The sequence below is a fragment of the Rhinatrema bivittatum genome, chromosome 9 (assembly GCF_901001135.1).
Source record: "Rhinatrema bivittatum chromosome 9, aRhiBiv1.1, whole genome shotgun sequence".
NCBI lineage: Eukaryota > Metazoa > Chordata > Amphibia > Gymnophiona > Rhinatrematidae > Rhinatrema > Rhinatrema bivittatum.
In genome coordinates, this window is record NC_042623.1 from 180,375,978 (window position 1) to 180,395,888 (window position 19,911).

At 43.0% G+C, this 19,911-nt stretch overlaps 1 protein-coding gene across 6 annotated transcripts in view; it reads right to left on the reverse strand.

The window, feature by feature from the left end:
* AP2M1 (adaptor related protein complex 2 subunit mu 1) overlaps positions 1-7,972 on the reverse strand; it is a 124,650-nt gene extending 116,678 nt beyond the window's left edge. For 4 of the 6 annotated variants that reach the window (XM_029615116.1, XM_029615113.1, XM_029615115.1 and 1 more), the window contains exon 1: positions 7,852-7,972. The gene's annotated coding sequence lies outside the window, so the exon portion shown is untranslated. Of the gene's footprint in view, positions 1-7,631; positions 7,653-7,851 lie in introns of those variants that run through there. The other 2 variants (XM_029615114.1, XM_029615112.1) reach the window with 2 other exon arrangements.
* Between the last annotated feature and the right edge of the window lie 11,939 nt (positions 7,973-19,911).

Below are 19,911 nucleotides of genomic sequence, written 5' to 3' on the forward strand. Positions count from 1 at the left end.
AAAAAAAAAAAAGGTGAGGTGAAAGGCTATTTTATCCAAAAGATCTTCCTTCAAAAATTGGAAGGATCCATCTGAAGAAAATAGGAAATAGCATGCTGTCTGCTTTTGCATATATTCTTTTTATTAATATAAAACATTCATAAAATTGAAATATCTTAATTTTATTGCTGGGGCTGAATGAGGTGAGAATGCTGGAGTCTAGTCTGAAGGGAGAAACAGGAGGAATGGCTTGGAGTTTCTTAAGACCATTGTTAGGAAGTTTAAATATCAATGGAGAGTGGAAACAAAAGTTTTTAAAATTGCAAAACGTTGGCTTGCTTTTTTGCATGCAATGTAGAGGAGTGCATGCAAGCCTGTCATGCATATTCATTATGGATATCCTGAAAACTTGGCCTGTTTGTGGCTTTTGAGGACAAATTTGGCAACCCACTCAAGAATTCAACCAGTTCCTATCTGTTTTGGTTATATGCTGTTTATCATGTCATGATTTTTTTTTTATTTTTATTGAACTTTGCAATAATTTTGTAGGATAGGATGTACATAGAAACAGGTTTAACTTTAAACAAGGTTACAGAAACAAAAAAATATTGTACTTCTCTTACATATCCTCTATTCATATTGCTAGGTAATTAGAGACATTGCAAATCTTACATACGGAGCAGTCAGCATACATTGAAGATAACAGGAAAAAGGTTTGTCTTACTCCATCATACTTAAATTTCCCACTACTACTATATTGGCCTTTAGGAATGGGAATCCAGGTATGCTCTCAATTGTTCTGAATGATTGAAACTATATCTAGAGTTCTGATAAAAAATAAAGCAACAGCAGGGATATCTGGGCATAAACTGTGCTCCTCTTTCTACAACTTCAGTTCTCATGGAAATAAATTTCCTCCTTTGTAATTATGTGGATCGGGCAATATCTGGAAAGATTTTTTATAGTTTGACCGTAAAAATTTAATTTTTGATTTCTAAAAACTAATTTCAACACAAAATCCCTTTCCATCAAAAAAGCGAAATGAACAAAGTGGCCCTAGATGTAAAAACATGCCATACTGGGTCAGACCAAGGGTCCATCAAGCCCAGCATCCTGTTTCCAACAGTGGCCAATCCAGGCCATAAGAACCTGGCAAGTACCCAAAAACTAAGTCTATTCCATGTTACCATTGCTAATGGCAATGGCTATTCTCTAAGTGAACTTAATAGCAGGTAATGGACTTCTCCTTCAAGAACTTATCCAATCCTTTTTTAAACACAGCTATACTAACCTGCACTAACCACATCCTCTGGCAACAAATTCCAGAGTTTAATTGTGCGTTGAGTAAAAAAGAACTTTCTCCGATTAGTTTTAAATGTGCCCCATGCTAACTTCATGGAGTGCCCCCTAGTCTTTCTACTATCCGAAAGAGTAAATAACCGATTCACATCTACCCGTTCTAGACCTCTCATGATTTTAAACACCTCTATCAAATCCCCCCTCAGTTGTCTCTTCTCCAAGCTGAAAAGTCCTAACCTCTTTAGTCTTTCCTCATAGGGGAGTTGTTCCATTCCCCTTATCATTTTGGTAGCCCTTCTCTGTACCTTCTCCATCGCAATTATATCTTTTTTGAGATGCGGCGACCAGAATTGTACACAGTATTCAAGGTGTGGTCTCACCATGGAGTGATACAGAGGCATTATGACATTTTCTGTTTTATTCACCATTCCCTTTCTAATAATTCCCAACATTGTTTGCTTTTTTGACTGCCGCAGCACACTGAACCGATGATTTCAATGTGTTATCCACTATGACACCTAGATCTCTTTCTTGGGTTGTAGCACCTAATATGGAACCCAACATTGTGTAATTATAGCATGGGTTATTTTTCCCTATATGCATCACCTTGCACTTATCCACATTAAATTTCATCTTCCATTTGGATGCCCAATTTTCCAGTCTCACAAGGTCTTCCTGCAATTTATCACAATCTGCTTGTGATTTAACTACTCTGAACAATTTTGTGTCATCTGCAAATTTGATTATCTCACTCGTCTAATTTCTTTCCAGATCATTTATAAATATATTGAAAAGTAAGGGTCCCAATAGATCCCTGAGGCACTCCACTGTCCACTCCCTTCCACTGAGAAAATTGTCCATTTAATCCTACTCTGTTTCCTGTCTTTTAGCCAGTTTGCAATCCACGAAAGGACATCGCCACCTATCCCATGACTTTTTACTTTTCCTAGAAGCCTCTCATGAGGAACTTTGTCAAACGCCTTCTGAAAATCCAAGTATACTTTATCTACCGGTTCACCTTTATCCACATGTTTATTAACTCCTTCAAAAAAGTGAATCAGATTTGTGAGGCAAGACTTGCCCTGGGTAAAGCCATGCTGACTTTGTTCCATTAAACCATGTCTTTCTATATGTTCTGTGATTTTGATGTTTAGAACACTTTCCACTATTTTTCCTGGCACTGAAGTCAGGCTAACCGGTCTGTAGTTTCCCGGATCGCCCCTGGAGCCCTTTTTAAATATTGGGGTTACATTTGCTATCCTCCAGTCTTCAGGTACAATGGATGATTTTAATAAGTTACAAATTTTTACTAATAGGTCTGAAATTCCATTTTTTTTAGTTCCTTCAGAACTCTGGGGTGAATGCCATCCGGTCCGGGTGATTTACTACTCTTCAGTTTGTCAATCAGGCCTACCACATCTTCTAGGTTCACCGTGATTTGATTCAGTCCATCTGAATCATTACCCATGAAAACCTTCTCCATTATGGGTACCTCCCCAACATCCTCTTCAGTAAACACGGAAGCAAAGAAATCATTTAATCTTTCCGCGATGGCCTTATCTTCTCTAAGTGCCCCTTTAACCCCTCGATCATCTAATGGTCCAACTGACTCCCTCACAGGCTTTCTGCTTCGGATATATTTAAAAAAGTATTTACTGTGAGTTTTTGTCTCTACAGCCAACTTCTTTTCAAATTCTCTCTTACCCTGTCTTATCAATGTCTTACATTTAACTTGCCAAGGTAACATTTACTTCAAAGGATTTCTCTAAGTAGTCAGTTAATCCTGATAGTTTTTATTATGCTTTTGTTCTGTATGCTGCCTCAGGAGTTGTGTATTTATGTTTATTATGAACTGGGTTTATATTATTTTGTACATTGCCTTGCGTGCTCTAATACTGAGGTGATTTATAAATATTTTAAATAAAGATTACAAAATTGTGACCTCATGCAAATACCTTACAACATAGCCGTTAGGATATAGAAAGCATTTCATCTACACACCAATGCTATAATTCTTAGCAACCAATTCTGGAGCCTGGCAGCACAGAACTGAGGTCTAGCCAACCAGCTCACAAGATGAAGAACCTTTCCCACCATCTCAAAGAAGGAGAAACAAAACATAGGACGAATTAGTTTGCCCAGGAACACAAAGTCTATGGCAGTGCCTCAAATACATCCCTGGACAGAGCCTACAAGTTCCAGGTGATCTAGAATTTGGAGCCTGGCCTTTGCCATCATCCTGAGGCTAACAGCATCTAATGCTACAGGCCTGGCCCTGAGCCAATATGGCAATACTACTGCATGCTCAGGGCCAGAGCTGAATAGGGATGTAGTAATAGGAGGGATGAGTTGAGGAAGAAAGGCAAAAAAAAGTAAAAATAGCAAAATAAGCACGTTTAGACAAAAGGAAAAAGTTATCAGGGAAAAAGGACAGACTGGTTCCTGAAAATGCAGGCTAGCGTTCAAAATATTAGATGTTACATTTCCTAAATCAATAGGTTAGGAGAGCTCCCTATTACAAATCATACAGCAGATTGCCTGCTGATCAAGAACAAAATTAATATATTCTGAAAGAATCATGCACAGGAGTCTAAGTAATCACACAGATGGATACTGTTGAAATATGCCATTGACAATACTGAAAATATTCACATGCAGGCCTGGACACGCATCCATAAACCCCCCTCCCCCCCCCCTGCAAAACAGGAGTTAGTGTGTCCAAAATGCATGACCAATCATGTATAGGTAATAGCCTCATCATTCATGTACATGTGATGAGCGTTATTATCTATTCCCCCCTGGTCAAAAAATGTAAGCCCATTTTTACTCACCAAGCAGGCCTTAATTTTGAAGGAGCCCAAAAAGCATACAGAAAAGCAGAAAATACCGCTTTATCGTGGCAATATTAAGTCAGCGGAACTAAAAAAAAAAAAGATGTGGTGTCCTCCCCCCAAAAAAATTAAATAAATGAACAAGGGAGCCAGCAGTCAGGTTAGGAAAAGAAAAGCTCAATTAACTAGCATCCGTTTTCCTAAACTGTGGCTGTGCACAGCATTTTGCATTGGGCGCCCGTTTAGTGCATGCCAATATTGCATCGGCCTGATGATACATTATACAGGTATACAGCATATTCCTATTGTAGAAATTACTACACTAGCCTTTCAAGTGTTACATTTTATAGCTATCATCCAAGTAGCAGGACATGCTCCAGTGTCAGTATAAAAGAACCAGTAACCATTCCAACAGTGTCATTGACACACTGAACATCCGTGTATCTGGGTGACCTTCCTGAGTTCACAATCAGGGTTGGGGGGGAGGGGAGGAAGGGGATGGTGGAAACCAAACATGACCCTGAGTGCAGGGGAGGAGAAATCCTCCATTTTCTCTTGCATCATCTAATATTTGCTTTTTCATTGTTTACCTCTCTTCTCCTAGCTTCTCCCCACAGCTACATCAAGATTTTCCAAAAGGACCAAGTTGGTGACAGTTTCTCTTTTGCCCAGACTGGCAACAGGCACTTTGGCAAGCTCGAGAAAGCAATAGTTTTTGTTAGGCTTGGGTGATATGGACCCAAATTTTAGGAGTCGGGGACTTTTCCAGCCCTGTTCACAATTTAGCATGGGAGTTTTTCATTTGTACATATACTCCATATTTACCCAACTATTCAAATGAGAGGACCTTCTCCTTTCCCAAAATGCTATTACATTGAGAAGCTACTAAAAACTGAGTAATAAGTTTATTACAAATAAAATTTATTAACCAAGTAAACCTCATAAAAAGGATTCTGATTCCAGGAGGTGGCATACATTTGTGATCTGTCATTGAACATGAGAGTCAGCCTTAGCCTGCAAACTATGCACACAAACATGAAAGCAAACCGGAGGGGAAGAAAAAATATGCAAGTCAGAAGTTTGACTAATTTTTTTTCATTTTTATTAAATTAGCAACTAAGTCTGTGGCAGACTCGGAGTTCAGTAAAAAGAAAGTTTAGTGGAAATGCAGATGCTGGTAGATGCAACAGAGTGCATCTAGAAAGGCCATGGGTAGCCAGATGTTTGGGTAACAGCTGGTGACTATAGTATTTGAAATCTTGTGTGTGTCATACCTGTATTCAGCCAATCCTTGTAGAACCTTATCAGGCTGATTCAGAAAAACGAGGAGAGCGGGCGAGCACCCGCTCTCCCGGCGCGCACACAGGCCACTCTCCTGGGCGCGTGATTCAGGAGGGAGGCCTATGCAAATTAGGGCCCACGATAAAAGGAGCGGCGGCTGTCAGCGGGTTTGACAGCCGACACTCAATTTTGCCTTATCGGTTCTCAAACCCGCTGACAGCCACGGGTTCGGAAAACGAACGCCAGTATAATTGAGCATCCGTCTTCCAATCCGTGGGCTGATTTTAAGGGTTTTTTAAGTTTTTTAATTTTTTTTTTAATTTTGGGGCCTCAGACTTTTCTGTGCACTTCCCCGGCACCGACAGAAATTAACGCCTACCTTTGGGGAGGCGCTAATTTCTGAAAGCAAAATGTGCGGTTCGGCTGCACATTTTACGTTCTGTATCACACGGGAATAACTAATAGGGCCATCAACATGCATTTGCATGTTGCGGGCGCTATAAGTTTCGGGGGGATTGGACGCGCATTTTCGACACGCTATTACCCCTTACTGAATAAGGAGTAAAGCTAGTGCGTCGAAAACGCCATCCAAATGCCGGTTAACAGTGCGCTCCACCCAACAGGATGAAGTACAAATGAAGACAAAAACTGCCATATCAGGAGGAATATCCTAAAAGTGATCCCATTATATGGCTGCCAGCTTAATATATCCTCAGCACTGTGGGCAGGAATAACTGGGCAGACTAGATGGGCCAAATGGTAAGACATTTCCTGTATTTCCTCTTTGTGGGGGTACTTTAGGTTTTGGGGTTTGTTTGTTTTTTTTGCTCTGCTTAGCTCTTCCCCTCCTCTCAAGTTTCTACTCTACTGCCACCTCAGAGTACTTTTGGCTCTGATTTTGTCTCCTCAATGCAGGATTAGGACCTTTTCTGTTCTATGCCATTTCCCAGGTCCTGCTGGTATCTTACACTGGATGCCAAGCCATGAACTGTAAGCAACCAGGACTTTTCCAGTCCTGATATATCCTGCAGCATAGAAAAGTTTAACACACTACCTACTTAAGCCCTAGCTAGTCATACTACAAGACTAATGTATTAAAATGCATTCAGCATAACTCAGTTTTACACACAGTAGTTTTGTGCATGTAAACCTTACTGCCAGAGCAGCAAGGAGTTTTCCGAATGCAAAACATGCATGTAAAATGAGCAGGACACTCGCATGGAAATGCCATACAATTAAGGGCATTAAGCAGGCTCCTCTCCCCCAATGCAGAGGTGTGTTGGCCCAACCTAGGTTGTCTTAGTGCTGGAAACAACTCGTGATCAAAAATGGAATAAAACTTCACCATCACAATGAAACTGCCAATTTCTGCTACTTCAGCCCTTTATGATCTTGGGCGGGGAAAGAAGGGGCTCCAGGTGACGTTTACAGACAAGCCAAAAAATTTTTTTTTTTAAATCCAAAGCAAGGAAGGCCAGGGGCTGATTAGATGTTAATAGCTATTGGGGAAGGGTGCTTGACCGAGGGCTCTAAAGAATTCATCAACATCCCTCCTGTGACTGAAGCCTAATCCTTGGTGCCATAATTGTTTAAAGTGTCAGTTCAACCTGAGCTGAACGTACATTTTCCAGGCTACACCCCTCTTCTTTTTTTTTTTAAACTCCTAATGCATTACCATAGCATTAGCTTACTGCATCAAGCAGAATTTAAAAAAAAAATGTAACCTTGTTAAGAAACTGTGTCCTCAATTTCAGCACCCGATTTTAACACACATAGGGTCTACATGACTGCCTCAGGCTCAGGATGTACAACATCGGATGTCAGGAATCAGCTGGTTATCAAACTCAACTAACTATAAGTAGTAGATTAAGTACCCAACTACCTCACAACATGATCAAAATATTACTCTTATGAGTTTATCACCTTTTTGTAAGGTAACAGAAACAGGGGTTTCAGGGCATGCGGTTAAGACATTTTACTTAAAGCACAGCAGACATTCTCATCATTAAAGCTATAAAAATATAGGTCAAAAGCAATTTTCCGAAATGCTACCCAGAATGCTGAATTTCATCGAATGCTCCCCGAGTAAATGACACAGCTACCCTAGTTTGCCAGTGCAAAGCAGAGGGCCCTGATGCACTGAGATAGTAAAATTAGCTCACGGGCTATTCCGTTGCAACCGATAAGACATACCAAGCCTGTCTCTCAAATCGTGAGTGCAAGTGTGAAAAAAAGCCTTACCCCTAAGCCTGCAGCCGAACTCCGCTACCACAAGTCAGAAAGAGGGGTCGCAAAGCGGCCTCGCCCGGGGAGACGGGCTGAGCACAGAGCGGGGAGAGAAAGCTGGACCCCCTCTGCTACGTCCAAGGCTAAGCTGCCTCCCACTTCCCCGCGCTCCACAGTGAAGGCAGCACCCTAGACCAACGCCTGAGCCCCGTGCACAACCCCCGCCGATGCTCACCTGCCCTCCGCAGCCCCCCGCCTCAGGCGAATCCCTCCCTCAGACCGCCTCGTAAACGATTCCAAAATGTCCGCCAGCGCCGGCCTCCTCCCCGCTCCCTTTCTCCGCAGTGTGACGTCAGCCCGCCCGAAGTCACGAGCGTCGCCACGCCCCTCTAACACGGACTGCGCCTGCGTGCAGTGGCATAGCGTAAAATAAGCTGTTTGTTTGGGTTGTGGGATTCTTTTTCTATCTGTAGTAACCGGAAGTATGCCGCTCTATTCATTATTAGTAAGAGGCCAGCTATAACTGTATAGGAACAGTCGACTTCTCTCCCTTACCCTCTGGGAACAAGAGACAGGGCCTAGAGCATCTTTCCCGCCCACAAAAGTTGGCGCAAGAGAGGCGGGGGTCGGAAGAGGTTAAAGCGCGCGCAGAGGAGAGAAGGGATAGGAAGAGGTGAGGGCGCGCGCGCGCAGAGGGAAGAAGGAAAGGGATGGGAAGAGCTGAGGGCGCGCGCAGAAGGAAGAAGGAAAGGGATGGGAAGTGCTGAAGGCGCGCGCAGAAGGAAGAAGGAAAGGGATGGGAAGTGCTGAGGGCGCGCGCAGAAGGAAGAAGGAAAGGGATGGGAAGAGCTGAGGGCGCGCGCAGAAGGAAGAAATAGGAACACAGGGACATAAGCACTACCATGATGCGTCAGAACAAGGAGCATTAAACCCAGCATCCTGTCTCCCACAGTAACCAGTGCAGATCCCACGTTCCTGGCCGCTCTCAAAGTACATTTATGAAGAGAATACTGGGTACCTACTTAGAGGAACAGCCCATCATTTGGAGTGGGGGGAAACAGAGATAGTATTATTGTGGGATTTGCTTCATGCAGGAGCCTGAGGTGGTGAACTTTCAGCGCATATAAACCAAGCGGGTGTGGATTTTTTTTTTTTTAGTTAGCCCTTGTTAGGGTAGCAAGGCCTATTTATTTCCTTAAAACATTTTTAGCCCGCTTGTTATGAACCTGCCAAGCTAACCAGATTACAGCACAGGTCCTTGTTTAGTTAGGGTAGGCTCTAGGGATAAGACCTGGATAAAGGAAAAGGGGCATTGCCTAATTTACAGTATTTTTACACACACACACCCCCCCCCCCCCCTTGCTTCTCTGAGTTTGGACTGGCTTTGCTTTTCCCCTTTTTCTACCTATGAATTTTTCTTTTCCCATTTTGCCTAGTACCCTAGCCCAGAGACTCAGTTTCTTTACCACCTTGAGGAAATGGTGTATCTCACCATAGGTGTCATTGCTAGTGAAGGAGAAGTAAGAGGAGTGGAAGAAGAACAGTGGACCCATCGGGTGTAACCACATCCATCTCATCAAGATAAACAGGGACGAGGGGTTTGGAGGAGGCATCTAAATAGGGAAGCTTGGAGGACATTGAATAAGTGGACTAAAAATATGAAAATTGGGACTTTAAAGTAACATTCAAATTGTGATATTTTCCTATTCATCAGCTATTGGGAAGAAGCTTAGAAATTATCCCAGTGATTGAATAGTAACAGGACTAAAGACAATAATTGACTAATACATTTATTAGATCACAAATTTATTGACAATCTGAGGTGTAAAAATGGACTTGTACAGATGATATATTAACACATAGCAGTGATCCACGATCCTTTCAATACTTTTGCAAGAATTATCAAACTTTAGCCACTTGGCAGACTTAAAATTAAACTTAGATTAAGTTGGAAACCATGCCTATGCTAGAGGAAGTGGTAGAGATGTGTGGGCCGGATTTTCCCATGCAATGGTCTAGAGCAGGGGTCGGGAACCCATGGCTCACGAGCCAGATATGGCTCTTTTGAGGGCTGCATCTGGCTCGCAGACAAGTGTCGCCATACTTCGCGGTTCCCCGCTGACCCAGCTGCTCCCCGGTCCTCCGCCGCCCGGGCTTAAAATGCTGTCAGCCCGGGCGGAACGCGGCAGGACAGCTGAAGTCAGCGGCACCGGCGTGCTCTCTTCTCCTCCCCCCCCCCCCCCGCGGCCAGGAAGAGGAAGTGGAGAGCATCGGGTGCCTGCGCGGGAAGAAGAGACCACACTAGCGTGGTCTCTTCTTCCGCGCAGGCACCCGATGCTCACCACTTCCTCTTCCGGGCCGCGGGGGGGAGGAGAAGAGAGCATGCCGACTGGAGTCATCCGGGTGCCTGCGCGGGAGTCATCATGTGTCAGCCGGGTGCCAGCGCTGGAGTCATCGGGTGGCTGCGCGGGTCTTCCCGCGCAGGCACGCTAGTGTCCGACGGGAAGAAGACTGCAGCGCAGCTCGGAGGAAAATGAAAATCTTCAACCGCGGCCGATGGGACTCCGCCTTCGCCTCCGCGAGGGCTGAAAATGAAGGAGGTTAGCGTTGGGAGGAGGCTGCTGCTGCCGCGAGTTCCCGGGGGGGGGGAGGGGGAGAGAGAGAGTGAATGAGCGAGCAAGCATGTGTGTTTGAGATCCTGTGTGTGTGAGTGAGAGATTGCATGTATGTGAATGATTGAGATCCTGTATATGTGAAAGAGAGTATGTCTGTGATTGAGATCCTGCCTGTGAGAGAGAGAGCATGAATGTAAGTTTACCATTGGGAACCTGTTTGTTTGAAAGAGTATGTGTGTATGATTGAGATCCTTTGTGTGTGAGAGAGATCATGTGTATGTATGATTAAGAGCCTGTGTGTATAAGTAAGAGAGAGATCATGTGTGTCTGTGTCTGATTGACAGCTGGTTTAGGTGATGGAGCATGTGAGTATGTGATTGAGAGCCTGTGTTTAAATGAGAGAGAGAGACCATGTGTGTCTGTGTGATTGAGAGCTGATTTAGGTGAGGGAGCATGTGAGTATGTGATTGAGAGCCTGTGTTTAAATGAGAGAGAGAGACCATGTGTGTATGTGTGTGATTGAGAGCTGATTTAGGTGAGGGAGCATGTGAGTATGTGATTGAGAGCCTGTGTGTAAATGAGAGAAAGAGAGGACATGTTTGTAAGCATGTGAATGAGAGTCTGTGTGTGAGAGAAAAAGACAGCATGTATTTATGTGATTGAAAGCCTGTGTGTGTGTAAGCGTGAAAAGATAGACAGCATGTGTGTAAATGTGTAATTAAGAGCCTATATAAGTGAGAGAGAAAAAACATTTGTATATGTGAGTGACTGAGAGCATGTGTGTATAGGTGTGTCATTGAGAGCCAGTGTGAGAGAGAGCGCTGGTATGTGACTGAGAGAGGAGAAAGTTCCAAGCAAACCACCCCACCTCCTGCTAATTCAGAACAATCTCAGGACACCTGGATATCAAACGTTCCCAGGTATGCAGAGCAAAAAAATTTTTGTATCCTTATTATTTTTCATTACTGGATCTTTGTGTCTGCTATTTTGAAATATTTTGTTGGTATCTGGAAATGTTTTATATGAGTTTTTAATTATTGGATATTCCACTCATCAGCTGTTTCGAAATATGTTCTTTTTGTTAGTACAGTTTTACTGCTGATGATTTTATATTTCTTGATTTGTTTTATAAGGATGTGTGATGTTTCTTTTTTCCTTTGTTACACTGCATACAGAGACTCTGGCTTGTTGCAGTTTCCAATTCAGTTTTTGTCTGCATGCTTCTTGTTATGCGTTTTGGTCTCTTTATTCTATGTTAGGTGAGGGACAGCACGTGATTCAGGTGAGGTTTTCTGCTGGCGTGTAGTTTCTGTGTAGGACTCTATAGCAGCCTGACTTGGTCCGTTTTCCTAATAGGAGATGTATTGGTGTCTTAAGGCCTGGTGTAATATTTTCAGAGACTTATTGTACTTTAAAAGTGTGATCTTACATAAAATGCACACATTTACTTGTATTTAGTTTTAAACATATTGTATGGCTCTCATGGAATTACATTTTAAAATATGTGGCGTTTATGGCTCTCTCAGCCAAAAAGGTTCCTGACCCCTGGTCTAGAGAGAATCCTTTATGTATTTGGGGATTCACATGCACAAAGAGCTCACTAATTTGAAGAAGGTTAATTCCTTAGCATTCAGGTAGGTCAATCTCAATGAGTGGGTTATGCGCCTCTGTTAGCAGATGGAGACAAAGCAAAATCTGACGTCATGGTTATATAGTCCCGCCTTGACATCAGCCCGCAAGTATTTGCCATCTCCAGCAGATGGTGGACATCCATTTCCTTTCAGAGGATTTCCTTTGAGTAAAAAAAGAAAAGAAGTTGGAAAGCAAGTATCAGAAAGACTAGCTATCTATGTAGCACTGCTTGCCTCCTGAGGTAATACCATGCGGTCCCTCCTTCAGCCTGATAGCCTTGACTAGCGTGGACCTAAATTCCAATTGGCGGTGAAGGCATTAGCCTTCTCCCCTCAGCCAAGACCCGTTCCTAGGCACGTGGGCTTGGATGTACATTTTTTGTGTGTCCTATTTTGGGCACACTTATACGCGTGATTAAGCTAGGCACGAGCCTTCATTGGTGTGCATGCTTACAGCATGGTGCCCGCGACAAAAAAACCTAAGCACCCTTCTCCCTGTACTACATGCCACATCAGAGCCATTCAGCTGGAGCTTTCTTTAAGCCTGTACCAGTGCTGCCTGTATGCTCAGGGAGATTTACCTCCTGATTTTGCCAATGATGGTCCATCTCCTCGGTCTGAGGGGAATGGGACTGAGGTAGTCACAGCAGAAGTGTCCACTCCCTTGATAAGAACATAAGAAATTGCCATGCTGGGTCAGACCAAGGGTCCATCAAGCCCAGCATCCTGTTTCCAACAGAGGCCAAACCAGGCCACAAGAACCTGGCAAATACCCAAACACTAAGAAGATTCCATGTTACTGATGCAATTAATAGCAGTGGCTATTCCTTATGATTAATAGCATTAATGGACTTCTCCTCCAAGAACTTATCCAAACCTTTTTTGAACCCAGCTACACTAACTGCATTAACCACATCCTCTGGCAACAAATTCCAGAGCTTTATTGTGCGTTGAGTGAAAAAGAATTTTCTCCGATTAGTCTTAAATGTGTTACTTGCTAACTTCATGGAATGCCCCCTAGTCCTTCTATTATTCGAAAGTGTAAATAACCGATTCACATCTACTCGTTCAAGACCTCTCTTGATCTTAAAGACCTCTATCATATCCCCCCTCAGTCGTCTCTTCTCCAAGCTGAACAACCCTAACCTCTTTTGCCTTTCCTCATGGGGGGAGCTGTTCCATCCCCTTTATTATTTTGGTTGCCCTTCTCTGTACCTTCTCCATCGCAAATGTATCTTTTTTGAGATATGGCGACCAGAATTGTACACAGTATTCAAGGTGCAGTCTCACCATGGAGCAATATAGAGGCATTATGACATTTTCTGTTTTATTAACCATTCCCTTCCTAATAATTCCTAACATTCTGTTTGCTTTTTTGACTGCTGCAGCACACTGAGCCGACGATTTTAAAGTATTATCCACTATGATGCCTAGATCTTTTTCCTGGGTGGTAGTTCCTAATATGGAACCTAACATCATGTAACTACAGCAAGGGTTATTTTTCCCTATATGCAACACCTTGCACTTGTCCACATTAAATTTCATCTGCCATTTGGATGCCCAATCTTCCAGTCTTGCAAGGTCCTCCTGTAATGTATCACAATCCACTTGTGATTTAACTATTCTGAATAATTTTGTATCATCCGCAAATTTGATAACCTCACTCGTCATATTCCTTTCCAGATCATCATTTATATATATACAAGCTGTTAAGCCCGTTAAAACGGGCTACATTACATTCTCCCTCTCCCCCTTCCACTTACATCCCTGACTCTCACCTCTCCCTCATTCTCCCTCTCCCCTTACTCTTCCCCACCCCTACCTCCCTCCCACACACTCACCCACTCCTCCCTCCCTCCCCCAGTCCCTCCCTCTCACTCAGTCCCTCCCTCCCAGTCCCTCCCCCTCACTCAGTCCCTCCCTCCCAGTCCCTCCCCCTCACTCAATCCCTCCCTCTCAGTCCCTCCCCCTCACTCAATCCCTCCCTCTCACTCAATCCCTCCCTCCCACTCAGTCCCTCCCTCTCACTCAGTCACTCCCTCCCACTCAGTCCGTCCCTCCCTCTCTCTCTCTCTCCTCCCTCCCTCGCTACTGGCCGCTGCCGCCCGCCGCCTGCCGCCATGTTTTTTTTTTCCTAAGACTGACGTGCTCGCCCGCACATGCGCAGTAGAGCTGCTCTCTACTGCGCATTTGCGGCACGTCGGTCAAGCGTCGTTTATCTAGTTAGATATTGAAAAGCACCGGTCCAAGTACAGATCCCTGAGGCACTCCACTGTTTACCCTTTTCCACTGAGAAAAGACCATTTAATCCTACTCTCTGTTTCCTGTCTTTTAACCAGTTTGTAATCCACAAAAGGACATCGCTTCCTATCCCATGACTTTTTAGTTTTCTTAGAAGCCTCTCATGAGGAATTTTGTTAAACACCTTCTGAAAATCCAAATATACTACATCTACCGGTTCACCTTTATCCACATGTTTATTAACCCCTTCAAAAAAATGAAGCAGATTTGTTAGGCAAGACTTCCCTTGGGTAAATCCATGTTGACTGTGTTCCATTAAACCATGTCTTTCTATATGTTCTGTGATTTTGATGTTTAGAATAGTTTCCACTATTTTTCCCAGCACTGAAGTCAGGCTCACTGGTCTATAGTTACCCAGATCGCCTCTGGTGCCTTTTTTAAATATTGGGGTTACATTGGCCACCCTCCAGTCTTTAGGTACAATGAATGATTTTAATGATAGGTTACAGATTTTTATAATAGATCATAAATTTCATTTTTTAGTTCCTTCAGTACCCTAGGATGCATACCATCCAATCCAGGTGATTTGCCACTCTTTAGTTTGTCAATCTGGCCTACTACATCTTCCAGGTTCACAGTGATTTTGTTCAGTTCGTCTGACTCATCACCCCTGAAAACCATCTCAGGAACTGGTATCTCCCCAACATCCTCATTAGTAAACATGGAAGCAAAGAATTCATTTAGTCTTTCTGCAATGGCCTTATCTTCCCTAAGAGCCGCTTTAACCCCTCTGTCATCTAATGGTCCAACCGCCTCCCTCACAGGTTTCTTGCTTCGGATATATTTTAAAAAGTTTTTATTATGAGTTTTTGCCTCTATGGCCAATTTCATTTCAAATTCTCTCTTCGCCTGTCTTATCAATGTTTTACACTTAACTTGGCAATACTTATGTTTTATCCTATTTTCTTCAGATGGATCCTTCTTCCAATTTTTGAAGGATTTTTTTTTGGCTAAAATAGCCTCTTTCACCTCACCTTTTAACCATGACGGTAATCGTTTTGCCTTCCTTCCACCTTTCTTAATGTGTGGAATACATATAGACTGCACCTCTAGGATTGTATTTTTAAACAATGTCCATGCCTGTTGAACACTTTTAACCTTTGCAGCTGCACCTTTCAGTTTTTTTCTAACTATTTGCATTTTATCAAAGTTTCCCTTTTGAAAGTTTAGTGTTAGAGCTGCAGATTTACTTATTGTCCCCCTTCCAGTTATTAGTTTAAATTTTATCATGTTATGATCACTGTTGCCAAGTGATCCCACCACCATTACCTCTCTCACCAAATCCTGCATTCCACTAAGAATTAAATCTAAAATAGCTCCCTCTCTTGTTGGTTCCTGAACCAATTGCTCCATGAAGCAATCATTTATTACATCCAGGAACTTTATGTCTCTAGCAAGTCCTGATGTTACATTTACCCAGTCAATATTGGGGTAATTGAAATCTAAGCAGCAACAAGAGCAGAACCTGCACTTCAGCAAGTAATATCCACAAAACAGTGCAAGTAAATGTAGTTGTCCCAAAAGACACGGACCCGTGTTGCGCTGTGGCTGCGTCGTGGGGACATGAGATTTCAAGGAGAGATCTTGATTATAAATCCTTCAGACTTGGCAGCTGGCCCTGTAGAAGAGAAAAAGAGGGAGAGGGAAGGGGTTGTGGATGAGGTGAGAGGGGAAGGAAAGGGAAGATGAGAGGGGATGGAAGGAAAAGGGAAGAGGGTATGAGTAAGTGGGAAGGGTAAGAAGTTGTGGAGAAGAGAGGAAAAGAGAGCGGCTCTGATAGAGCGGTCTGACTGACAGAATCTAGCCCATTTGAACGGGCCTAACGGCTAGTTTTATAAATTGTCAGATGAAGAAAGTAGCTGCTTAGTACCAGTGTTTGAGGCCTTGTTGTGAGCTGGAGAGGTACCCTATAGAGCAAACTGAGCTACAATTATAGTTCTGCCAAAGCTCGGGAGAAACCAAATGCAGCCTGAAGCATATAGGCTAATTTATTTGCTAAATTACAACTTAAAGCTATTGGCAAAGTTAATGGCAGACAGGCTGGCGCCTTTCTTGAAAGATCTGGTGGGACCAGAGCAGCTTGTTTTCATGTAAGGCATAACCTCAGTAATGAAGGTGATAAAAATATTGGCTAAAATGGACTATGTTTCCCGTAACCATATGCAATCTTTGTTGATTAGCTTCAACGCTGAAAAGGCTTTTGATAGAGTAAACTGGAAATTTTTATTTGAATCTTTAAAATCCATCATTTTGAAGGCCCCCTTTCTCAATTATATTCACCTGTTATATAAGAATCCAAGGACTAAAGTTTTAGTAAATGGAGAATTATCCCTGAATTTATTATGGGTAGGAGTAGTAGACAAGGTTGCCCACTTTCTCCTTTGTTTAATCACTAGATTCTTTTCTATGATGGATAATGGGTAACCCAAATATACAAGGTATAGGCATATGTTCACGATCATTTACATTGTCTGCTTTTGCTGACGCTCTACTGCTACATGTGTTAAACCCAGAACAATCGTTATCTGCCCTAGTACAGGAGTTTGGAGCTTATGCGTCATTAGCTGGGTTCAAGGTGAATTTGGACAAATCTGAAGCAATGGCGGTGGGGGATTAGCCAACACATAGATGGCAGGGAGAGTTCCCATTGAAATGGGCAGAAGATAAGATACAGTACTTGGGTGTTCTTCTATCCAGTGATTTGACTTAACTTCAGGAAATTAATATATAGAGACTCATACAGTAAAGAAAATACCTTAGCAGCTGGTTTCCTCTTAACATCTTCCTACTCGGTAGAATATATTTATTCAAGATGGTCCTTCTCCCCAAGATGCTTTGTGTTTTTGGACTAATCTCTCCTTATATGACAAAACATTCTTTGATTTCATTTAGAAGAGATCTTACCTCTGGAATGGGAAGAGATCTCGCATAGTGTTCAATTAATTCATGATATCATGGGGGAAGGAAGGGCTGGGAATTCCTGACCTTAAAAAATATAATATGGCTGCAAACCTAAGATGTAAGCGATTGGCTTCAAGGATGGATTTATTATATAGGTGAAAAATTTGAATCTGAACTAATTCTACCCCTTTCAAAGCAATATATATTACATCTCACCCATTGTCAATTACCCACTAATTTGCAACAACATTGTCTAATAGAACCACTATGTAAATCTTGGCAGTGGCTCCTTGGCAAACTACATTTAAATTGAACCCGATCACCTCTTACCCTTAAATAGGCAATAAACAATTCACTCTGGGTTTGGAGGGGGTAGGTTTTGTGAAATGGAAGGCCAGCGAGTTACAAGTGGTGGGTGGATGATCATGGGGAGGTCATGGGTTTCACTGAACTATGGAAAACTTTTCATTTGTCAGAAAAAGATTATTTTTCTTACCTTCAGTCACGTCATTATGTTTGCTTTGTGTGTCCATCAGAGTTTAATAACGAGCATTGGCTGTTTCTACAAGAATGGTTTGATATAGAGGATCCTGGCAAACACACGGTGACTTCTCTTCATAAGTTGTTAGTACACACTGAACCTGAATGGGACTTTACCATATTGAAGAATAAATGGGAGGAGTTACAGCTAGGCTTACCCATGAGCGTCTTTAAAGCATGCTTTGCAGGGAGATCAAGAATAATGAGAAATATACAAATAAGAGAGACACAATTTAAGTTTTTAATTTGTGCTTTTATTTCCCAGAAGCAGGCAAATTTGGCTCAGGTTGCTACCTCCGAGTGGTGTATAAAATGCCTCATGGGGGTAGGGAACATGGGGCATTCATTCTGGTCATGTCCTAAAATACAAATTTTTTTGTAAAAAAGTATTTACATATATGGGATACATCATATCTAAAAACCTTGTGTATGATACATTAGCAGTGTTGTTTGGGGACATTAGATCAGACTCATGCTATACTTTATCACAAAGAATGTGGATTCAGAAGGAATTATTGTTGGCAAAAATGTCTATTTTATATTTTTGGAGACGATCGTCAATCCACTCACTCACTTTTTTGATCCATAATCTGTTGCTTATGGAGCAAACATCTTGTCCACTTACACATCCTAAGAGGAGAAAGTTAACATTAGATATATGCTTCCTTATATATCTCATTTACCACAGACTATTAAGAGTCAAATTCTCAATGGATTCTTGTAATAGTCTACGGTTTTCTAGATGAAAGGAATAATTCATGCAGAGGAAAGAGGGAATGGTTTGTAAAAACAGGGGGAGGCAAAGATAAGAATGCTCTCAAAAAAGGGAGGAGAACCTAGGAAGGTGGAGGAGAGGGCAAATGATGAGCAGAGCCAGTCCCAAACCCGTCATCTTACTTAGCATGAGGCCCTGCTTAGTGATATTCATGTTCAGGGGGAGGGGGGATTTTTGGATGTGGGGGCAACGATATATTGATGTACATAGATATTGGGTTATGGGGGAGGGAAAGATGTATGTGGATTATGTTAGTGGGGTCTTCGGGGTACATAAACACTGTATATTGAAGATATGTATGTATTTATCTTCTGTTAATAAAAAACATTGAAACATAAAATACAATAAAATTATGTTCATAAATAAAATCAAGGCTGAAAGGATACTGATAGATGATGATGATGTTCTTCGCTAATCTTTAATATCATTGTACAAAATAGGTCTTGTAGGTAGTCGTCTTATAACGTGTATTGGCATGTATTGAGAAGTAGAATTACTGGCAAATAAAGCACTTAAAACAGTAGCAGCTTTTTCAGGGTGTTCCCCACTTGTGCAGTTCTGTAGTACCAGATGTTTTCCATTTGGTTTTATGAAATAAGATCCCTTCCTTTCCATTCTCGTCTTGGAATAACTAGATATGTGTACACATAGTGACCAAAGAATCCAACCCAAAGTGCCCTACGAATCCCACGCTCTTATACACGTACAATTGCCTGAGCACATTCCTTTAATTTGGCCCCATTTCTGTATAAAAAGGTGCACGTTCCTTCACACTGCAAATCTTTCTCATGTGGGAACCTCCACATCTAGGCTAATTTCTGTAGAAAAATCCCTCTCTGCGAATACACTAGGAAAATTGGGTCTTACCTGCTAATTTTCGTTCCTGTAATACCACAGATCAGTCTAGAGCAGTAGGTTATGTACTCCCACCAGCAGATGGAGGCAGAGAAAAAAAAACTTTGAGGTACTGCTATATACCAAGGGGTAGATTTTAATAAAGTACGCCTGCGCAAACAAGAGTACGCAGGATTTTAATAGATATGCGCGTAGCCGCGCGTATCCTTTAAAATCCGGGGTCGGCGCACGCGCGCAAGGCTGTGTAAAATCAGCCGCCTGCACCCGCCGAGCCACACAGCCTGCCTCCGTTCCCTCCGAGGCCGCTCCGATTTCGGAGCGGCCTCGGAGGGAACTTTCCTTCCACCCCCCTGCACCTTCCCCTCCCTTCCCCTACCTAACCCCCCCCCCCCCCCCACCTTTGAACAGTTACGCCTGCCCAAGGCAGGCGTAACTCGCGCACGCCGGCTGCACGATTCCCCGGCCTAGGAGCAGTTTTGGAGGCCTTGGCCACGCCCCCAGGCTGGAACCACGCCCATGGCCCAGCACCCGGATGATGCGCCGCCGCAACACGCCCCCCCCCCCCCCCCCCAGGAAAGCCCTGGGACTCAGGCTCGGCACGGGCAGGGGGAACTTGGGGCAGGTTGTCGGGGGGTACGCATGTACCCCTTTGAAAATCTGCCCCCAAGTGTGCCACC